At 43.3% G+C, this 7,702-nt stretch overlaps 1 protein-coding gene and 1 long non-coding RNA gene across 2 annotated transcripts in view; one reads left to right on the top strand and one right to left on the bottom strand.

Annotated features, from left to right (window-relative positions):
- LOC104965873 (glycoprotein endo-alpha-1,2-mannosidase-like protein) overlaps window positions 1-7,702 on the bottom strand; it is a 67,324-nt gene that overhangs the window by 3,869 nt on the left and 55,753 nt on the right. The gene's annotated exons all lie outside the window — the stretch shown is intronic.
- The window catches only part of LOC104965872 (uncharacterized), a 13,966-nt gene that overhangs the window by 282 nt on the left and 5,982 nt on the right, over window positions 1-7,702 (top strand). Inside the window, exon 2 of the long non-coding RNA XR_800592.1 lies at window positions 4,471-4,476. This is a non-coding gene — a long non-coding RNA (uncharacterized lncRNA). The remainder of the gene's footprint in view (window positions 1-4,470; window positions 4,477-7,702) is intronic.

The raw sequence follows: 7,702 nt of genomic DNA, 5'->3' as shown, positions 1-7,702 counted from the left end.
GTACAGCTCTCAACATGCCCAGACTTGGAGTGATTTTCACCTCTTTTAATACTTTCCGCCTCATTCTGAAAGACAGAAGTGAAATGTGCCAACGTGACGGCCGTCTTGGTGTGTGGTGCGAGACGGGAGATGTAGTTCATTGAGCGGCTTCACACAAAATAAAAGTGTTACTTCACAGTTTTACGACACAATAAAAAAAATATTGACTTGCAAAATTATCTTTTAAATTGACAAACATCATGTGTGTAATTCATGGCACAATTCAAACGGGATCGAAACATAATATTTCTCTCTCCATTGACTTCAATACATACTTTTTCCGAAATAAGGTCCCATGGAGCCCCCCCGGAAAGGGAGGGACATCGCCTCTCTATAGAGTGCCTCTAATCATAAATCTATCGATATCGAAAATTATAAAAGTAGGGTAGACATGTGGATATTATCCGGCTGAACAAAACGTGATCTGTCTCTTCCATGTGTGTCAACCACAGACCTTATTTCGAGCTATTTTCCAAAATCCAATGGAGAAATTGCATTGATTTTTGTCGAAGGAACCGGAAGTGGTAAAATGCTGACTTACTTCCGGGTTTTAGGACGCGTCACTGTGGCACTCTGATGGATAATCTAAGGATTAAACACTTTTTTTAGTCATTCAACATGTAAGTAAGTTAAACATCTAAGTCATAATAGTGTGCCTGTTTGCTTAAATGTTTGTTGGGAAACTGTATTGCAAACAAGTGCTTTTCCACAGACAGTTTCCTTCCTTTGCTGTCACTATGGCATCTACAATAAGTGCACGAATGGTTTAAAGTGATGTTTTTGAATTGGCTAAGCCTACAAAATAGTTTTAAACTGCAAATCTCTATACTTAAACTGTCAAGACTGAAGGCTGGGAAAACGAAACCACTAATGCAGATGCTAAGTGCTTTTATGCGCTACAAAGCATATCTTTTGATGCACTTTGCTGACAAAATATCAAACTTGAAGAAAAAGATGAGGAATATCCTTTGCATCACAGTAAACTTTGAGACCGCGTTTATGAAGCCATAATACTCTCGACTCTCTCTGGAAATTGAGAGCAAAGTGAAGGGAGATCAAATATAAACCTATTTGTAAAAAAGTTTTAGCTGAGGTGAAACCATATCATTCACAGAGGCGGGAAAAAGCTGCTGTGGTGTTCTGATCACAGCAGCAAGGCCGCTAGAGAAGCTCTTTTTCCAAACACACTGGTCATTACTCTGTGGTAATTTAGAAGTAAATGAGACGGAGTGGACACATTTTAATACCTCATAAACACTGACGACATGAGCCAGAAACAACCCAGCCTGATAAATGCTGAGCAGAGAGGTATTTAGTGCCATGTCATGCAGAAAGCATTAAAGGAGGCATGCGAACCAACACAAAGATGAAGCTCCTGTTATAACAATTAGATACATTTCCCAAAAGCTGGGCACATTTCCTTTATGAGAAAGTGTCAGTTTCACTCAGTGGTCAAAGAAAGTGTGGATGATGCCATCACAGGGCACCAATGGGCCTAATTCCCCCTGTGTACATGGCCTACTTACTGGATAGGACGTGTGCAGCCCCTCAGGGTGCAGATTGTTCAGAGAGGCATACTGAGTCATGGGACCCATGATGCACATTTCCCCTCTGCTCCAGCTTCCAATCACCCCTCCATCCCCCACCCTGTCCCCATGCAGCCGCCCCCACCCTCCCCTGGGCAGAAGGGCTTTTTCAGCCCCTCTTCAATCTGAGGTCGAGCAGCCGCTCTCCATGTGATCCGCTCTCCAGCTTTGGCGTACAAAAAAAACAAGAGCTGTGCGTGTGGGTGCTGCTGGAATACTGTTCAACTTATATAAGGAAAAGTACATTGCTTTCTCGTGGAGCGTTACCCAACAAAAAGCCTCAGTGTGTTTTTAGCTGAGTGCTGTGGGACTGCCTGTGTGATGGAAGTTGGATTTGGCTAAAAGATAGCTCAGTTCCTGTTTCCATTCGTCTCAATTCTAACTTATAAGCACGCAGTCATTGCAAATGTGCAATTTAGAGTGTATCTTCAAAGCTTCATGTACCATGATTTGTGCACAAGCTCTTTATACCATGATATATTGATCTCTAATGGCGAGGCTGCATCAGAGATCAATTAAAATAAGCGTCTGAGGTAGGGCTGAACGATATATCGTGTCATGGCGATAACCGCGATATGCGCATGCGCGATATTCACATCGCGGGGACGTGCGATTTTATTAATTTTTTTTCTTTTTTTTTTTTTTAGGACGTGCGATATTAAGTAGGCACATTAACTCAAACACGTCATGTTACAATTATTTTGCTGCTTGCTACAAAAGGAAAACTTGCACGGCTCTCATGTCAGGGGTACTTGAGTGAGTGACATGCAGGCTCTGCATGCACAGCAAACCACCAATCACAATCATTCTTGATCAGATCACAGCAGGCCCCGCCCCGCTAGTTCTGGGAGTGTAGGCAGTTTCCTTTTTGAAGGTCTCTTTTGGGGGAGTGATGTCAAATTTCCCTTTTTACCCTCTTTGGAGTCCCTCCTCCCGTTGTCTCCTCCAGGGAGAGGGTCCTGCCTGTCTGCACGTTATCTAACGGCACACATTTAGCCTTTTCTTTATGTAAATGTTGTAGATCCCATCTGGTTTACCAAAACCTTTTACTACACCAGAATTATTATTCTGACCTAGGTGCTCTATAGATCCGTTAGAACACCCTCGGTAGTCCGTTCATCATACTACTCAGTCCGTCCTGCGCTCCCTGCGTCCAAGTCGTCTTGCTTATCTTCCTCAATTGGTGAGTACATATTACCTTGATTGTATGGGAATACTGTAGGTACCCTTTTTTTCCGGTTGTTTTTCGGTACCGTACTACTATAAAAAGTAAAAGTAAAAGTTTAATTACGTGTAATTACTTGTGAAAATTTGTCTTATTACGCAGTTCACATTTCATAGGGTTTAACCTTCAAAACTCGCTTAAAGGGGTAGGCATCAGGGAGTGTACTGGTAAATACATGTATCTTTTTTATTTATGTACTGTACGTTCTTTCTGTTCTCCGTTCGTATGGGTGCTTCCAAAAATAAATGGTGTACCGTCAAGCTTAACCTACGTCGATGCTTATATTTCAAGTCTCCTCTATGTTCTCGATGTATTGTCACGTTCTCCTCTATGGGGACCACAATTTTCACGTAAATCGCCACCACCTAACGTGCACGCGCGCACAACATAACAGACGTTCTCGGCAGAAGACGTCAACATGAACACTTCGATACCTCTCACCCATGTTGCGGCCATAGGTCCAACCTCCGATAGGTCTTTCTCCGACGAAGTCGTCAGAGGAGCCAAAAGACTGGATTCACGTCGTAGGTCCACACAAAAATACAAGACATAAATCACATTTCCTGGTTGTTAGTGACCTGAATCCATTGTGCCACCAAACATGTTGAAGAATTTTCAACGAACTGCGTTCCAATTACTCGGGGTTTTTCGATTCAGGGTAACAATTTTTAGCATTGCTTTAATTACTCGCCTGCGCGTCACAGACATAGGACTACACTCCCCACCTTCTATCTAAATGAAAGGGGCGACGCTCCGCAACACGGTGTATAACCGGAAACAGAGGGGTGTTCTGTTGAGACTACTCTCCGTCGTTCAGACAGTCCCGGTGAGACAAGTCTAAATATACGTAAACCAAATCACAAGGACCAACCGACGTCTGTCTCTGTATTAACATAGAAACGTTCCCGTTCTGTTTTTCGGACCTAATCTGCGTACTGTGACTCGACTCTCCAAAATGTGGTATTACGACAGCTCCTCTCTGCGATTATGTAACCTTAAAGTACGGTACGAATTATCACAAAGTGCCTCACTCTCCGTTGTGCTCGTACGGTGTTGTAAAAGTCATTTTTCCGCACGCTCCTTCTCCGACGCCCTACCTTTCTGTCTGGCTCCCGAAAGAACTGTTAATTCGAAGTGTACATCCTTTGGAGCGAGCTGTATGCGTCCTTGCACTACTGAATACTTTCGTGCACCTTTGCCAGTGTCGTCTGGTCTCTTCTCTTATACGGCACACACATGCCGTCGGTACCCAAAAGATAAATTAGCCCAATACAAACTGTGTCCCTTGGTTACGGTGTAATTACTTGTGAAACTTTGTTTAATTACGCCAGTCATCACATTTCATAACGATCTAAAAAATCGAAACCTCGAGTACACCGCCGTAGGCACCAGGGAGTGGTACTGTAAATATATGTAATCTTTTTGACTTAGTGGAATATACGTCTTTCTCGTTCTCTCGTCGTATCTGTGTTCCATAAGATGCGTGTAACCGTCCATGCCTGATATCGTCGACTGCTTTAATTTCACGTTCTATTCTAAGTTCTCCGATGCGATTTCCCGTTCTCCTCTATAGGGACCACAATTCCCGTCAAAATCGACCACTAATGTGCAGACACAAACAAAGAAGTTGGATAAGAGACTCAAACTCAGAACTCAAGATACTCTCACCACTGTTACGGGCAATAGAGGTCAACCATTCCGACAGGTGTTACATCAACGAGAATTACCTACTCCTGTAAAGAGTTTTCACCAGGCAGCGGCCCACCTAGAAGTAGTCAAGAGGAGACCAAGACCTTGATCACGTCGACAGGTCAACAACTAGTAAACTCACTCCCATTAACTGATATAGTACAGTGAAACAATCTGCGAAATAGGTTCCTACGATGTATGAGTCTATGACCACCAGTTAGGGGTGTCCCTCGTTAAACCACCCACCTTCACAGATCCCTGGTGTTGCTGTACGACTGACGCGTCACCCCAAACTTGGACACCTATCCCCAACCGTTTCCCAAGCTTTCAAAGGTACCCTTACACATTGACCCCTTACAAACCTTTATAACGCGCTACGCTACTTTAATAAATTTGTTTTTTTTGTCCCACCTTAAAACGACCATTATTTTTTACAAAAATTAATCCTTGTCTTTGTTCAAATTAATAAATAACTTGTTCAATAAGCAAAGTAACCACCGGCGACGGCCCGCGCCGACAAACCAAAACAAAAAAAAAAAAAAAACACGGTAGGTCCCCTTGAGCCCTTGCATTTCTGTCCTTACAACTTTCAATTTGCAATGCACGTGGGGGGGGGTTGGGTGAGTATTTTTCTACTTGTTTTTACGCCTGGGGGGTAGGTTTTTAGGGGTCGTTCTCAAGGGCTAATTTGTACAATTTACCTTTCTCCGGGAAGAGCCGGTTTTCAGGGGTAATTGTACCGTTAGAATGAAGTTCGGTTAGGACACGTAAAAAACGATTTGGGAAGAGTCAGCTTAACCCGAGACGGACCCGGAGTCATCTGTAGGTTGAGACTCCGAAAGGAGAGTCACAGTGAACAGGTCGGAAGCAACTCCTACCCCCTGAGCATTATCGACACAGTCCGAGTCTCTCGGAATCCAAACGGCTTTACGTTTGGTCAAAAGGTGAGAGTGTAAAACACTCGGACAACGGTTTGGAAACAACACCAGAGTTATCGGTTACGTCAATTCGTCACACGACTACCCGCTACCTATAAGTTCACGATGAACTTCAGTAGACAAACAAAATCAGTTTCTAATACGATTTTATATGAAGGGGTTGCATACTAGAATTTAAGGGATACTTCTTGGTTGGAAGTTAAATCATTTAAGGCAAAATAAGGGCCACCTCTCCAAGGTAGAAACCTTTTAAGGGAATTAAAAGGCTTGGGATGGACACTGGGGGACTAGGCGTTGTGGGTTGCGGTGTTGGGGCTCGACGTGTTGTGCGGAGGCCTTAAGGGGATTCACTCCCCCCAACGTCAGGTACAATTCCCGTAAATATTTTATTTCGTGCTATGAGGAATGTTCTTGAATTTTACCAGTTTTGAGTTCTTTTAACGAACAAAAATAAAGCGTTCTTCTAACCAGGCTCACCACCCATACTCTATTCGAACTATCGAAGAGAACGTGGTCGACAAGATACCCAAAGTCGCAACACCGTGTTCGTTTGCGTCGTCAACATTTTTGTCATAAGTTTACACCCTATCTTAGATGTCACCTCCATACCTCGAAACGTCGTAACCCGGCAATTCTTCCCAGACTAATGGTCGCGGTGCGTGTCTTTCCCTGTGCAGTAGAACCAACCAGTCACAAGAATAAGAACGTACTAAAGTCATTTTACGCCGAGTAATAATTAATAGATTTGTGCTTGTTGTCACATCTCTCTCACAAAGCGAGAAGAGGTGACGTTTTTCACTCCGTCCCTTCGGGTTCACTCTCCCTGTCTACCAGGGTGGAACCGTTGTCGGTTTGTAAAACGTCTAGTCCTAAGTCCTTTGTCGTGTATAGTCGTTAGCGACCGAACATCTCTTTCCACCGGTGGTCGGTACCTGTACTCGTCAAACAAAACTTTGTCGTCCGGGAACCTCTCAGAATATCATATGCTTTCGCTCATTGTACTACAGTCGACTCTTTTCTAATCGTTTCCTATGTCTCTCTCCATCGTCTCGGAGTCTTCTACGTACGCGAATTTTGACTTAAGTTAGAGTAATGACACTTTCCCCCTACCGACGGAGAGGTGAGGTGGTGGATGCGAATTGCGTAGAATATGAAAAAGGAAGAATAGGAGGCAAAAGGATTAGCGTAAACAGAGGAGGGTATAGACTCCTAACGTCAGAAGGATTGATTGACGAATGTGTCGTAAACTTACGTTCAAATGAATGTCACCTCAATACAACGAGTGACGCCCCGTAATTGGCACAATATTCCTACGGTACCGGGCTACTTGAACGCCCACCCTCTTAAATAATTCCACTTACGTGTAAACCTAACTCTCGTGCATAATCTGGTCCGGACGTGGATCGAGGGTTGTACAAAAGAAACGTCGATAGGTAGTTCAAACACAACAGTGATGCTACACCTTTACACGACAAAACAAAAGTTGAACTACACAAGTGTTACCGATATAATTAGTTCTACATAACACAATGAATTGTGGGTTAGGGAATTGTACAAAACAAATGACGCAGTTGTGCTGACCTTTCACCGTTTAGACCTCCATCACCTCCTGACAACTGGAATTTAGTCCGAGAAGAAGAACTTTTTTTTTCGGTATTAGTGGTAGTAGAATGTTGACTGTGAGACATTGTGAGGGTGAGCGGGGGTGATACTTTATGAACGTTCTAAATGTTTTTTGCTGTTCGAATGTATAAGTTCATAACTACCACTCACTAGATCGACTAGACATCAGAAGAGTTGATTTAACCTATTCAATACATAGTTTTAGGGGTGTCTCGAGTCCTGGGTTTGGTCACGCCGTGTAACTGGATCCCGACGTTCTATAACATTTTTCTAGATACTATAACGCTATAAGAAAGGGCGCTATATAATAACGCAAAATACTAATATATCCAATTGGCCTACTTCCTAAAATCAGTGCCTGCCAGACCCTGAAATTGACCAACGTTGAGTAGTATGGAATTCAGTACTAGCTGTAGCAATACTTATTACGTGAGGCAACGAATCGGGAGGTTATTCCCGCCAAAGTAGACGCACTTCTTTATCTTCTTGGAAAAACATAGGGTTTATCAGGTTCTACCGTCTAACAACGAAAGAAAAGACTTCATTTAGAAGTAAGAGACGCCATAACAGGAGGACACGGGAGCGAGTCAAATGGCCAAAAC

This window comes from Notothenia coriiceps, unplaced genomic scaffold (genome assembly GCF_000735185.1).
Source record: "Notothenia coriiceps isolate Sejong01 unplaced genomic scaffold, NC01 NC01_scaffold00037246, whole genome shotgun sequence".
NCBI classification, from domain to species: domain Eukaryota; kingdom Metazoa; phylum Chordata; class Actinopteri; order Perciformes; family Nototheniidae; genus Notothenia; species Notothenia coriiceps.
The sequence above is the reverse complement of the archived record's forward strand: the minus strand, read 5'-3'. Positions and strand labels throughout refer to the sequence as shown.